This window comes from Panthera pardus, unplaced genomic scaffold, assembly GCF_024362965.1.
Source record: "Panthera pardus isolate Hobbes unplaced genomic scaffold, ASM2436296v1 HiC_scaffold_17, whole genome shotgun sequence".
In the NCBI taxonomy this organism is placed as follows: Eukaryota; Metazoa; Chordata; class Mammalia; order Carnivora; family Felidae; genus Panthera; species Panthera pardus.
The window spans coordinates 67,103,222-67,104,651 of record NW_026526732.1 but is presented as its reverse complement, the minus strand read 5'-3'; the positions used below and the strand labels follow the sequence as shown (position 1 = coordinate 67,104,651).

Sequence of the window (1,430 nt, the reverse complement as noted above, 5' to 3'; positions counted from 1 at the left end):
GGGATGGGGATTAAAGAGTACACTTATCATGATGAAAAAAATAAAATAATTTAGAAAAGAATATTTATCTGAGAACTTTTCCATTTTTAGTTCCTCTGATCTCATGATTATCTTGATATTAAAGAAGTCATGATATTGAATCATAAACAGCAGTTCATAGCATTTTTTACCTAAAAGTCTCAAATAACTGTGGCAAAAAAAATCATATACATTTGCTGTAAGTTATAAAATAACTTGAATTTCTCAAGATTTTACTGGCAGATCTAAAAAGACAAAAATATTTACCACAAAACATGTGGTCCTCAACTTTACTTCAATGGCTAATACACTTACTTAAGAAAAAAAAAAGCTACAGCGTATTTTTGTTTTGTTTTGTTTTGTTTTGTTTTGTTTTGTTTTGTTCCTGTCCCTTTCCTGATTTCAAGATGTCTAAACAAGGCCGTGGCAGGTCCTCCAGTGTGAAATTCTGGATTTCCCTATCTTCCCATAGGAGCCATGACCAACTGTACTGACAACACAAGAGTCAAAAATCTGTATATCATCTCTGTGACGGATTGAGGACAACTGAACAGACTTCCTGTTGCTGGTATGAGTGACAGGGTGATGGCCATAGTGAAGAAAGGCAAACCAGAGCTCAGAAAGAAGGTATATCCAGCAGCGGTAATTCAACAACAAAAGTCATACCAGAGAAAAGATGGCCTGTTTCTCTATTTTGAAGAAAGCGAGGGATAGTAAGCATTAAAAAAGAAATGAGAAGTTCTGCTATCATGGGATGAGTTGCAAAGGAGTGTGTAGACTTTTGGCCCAAGCTTTCATCCAATGCTGGCTGCATTGCGTGATTCTTTGATATATTTGTTAAAAGAAAAAAAAAATTGGGGGTGCCTGGGTGGCTCAGTCGGTTGAGTGTCTGACTTAGTCTCAGGTCATGATCTCACCGTTTGCAGGTTCAAGTCCCACCTCTGGGACAGCTCAGAGCCTGACGCCTGCTTCAGATTTTCTGTCTCCCTCTCTGTCTGCCCCTCCCTTGCTTGCGCGCTCTCTCGTGCTCTCTCTCTCTCTCAAAAAGAAACAGATAAACTTTAAAAAAATTAAAAATTATTTCCCCCCGCCCCCAAAATAGAAATTAAAAAAAACTTTAAAAGTACAAAACTTATTGACTACATGAATATACTCACATGAAAAAAACCATACCTCATTTTCTGACGTGTAGATTTTAGGTCATCATTTGTGAGGTTTCAACTTTATATTCTAAAGTAGTAGAACACCTCCATGTATATTTTTCACAGTATAATTATTAACTTTTTAAAAGTTTAAAATTATGTTCAAATATATTTTAATTAATTATTTTATATTGTATAATAGTTATACAAATAGCACAGAATAAATAACAAGCACTGAAGTCATTATATGTAGGTCACAATTATTTAAAA

The 1,430-nt window shown here is 34.8% G+C and overlaps 1 pseudogene; it reads left to right on the top strand.

The window, feature by feature from the left end:
• The first annotated feature begins 425 nt into the window (after positions 1 to 425).
• Positions 426 to 839, top strand: LOC109263281 (60S ribosomal protein L23-like; annotated as a pseudogene).
• Positions 840 to 1,430: the final 591 nt, after the last annotated feature.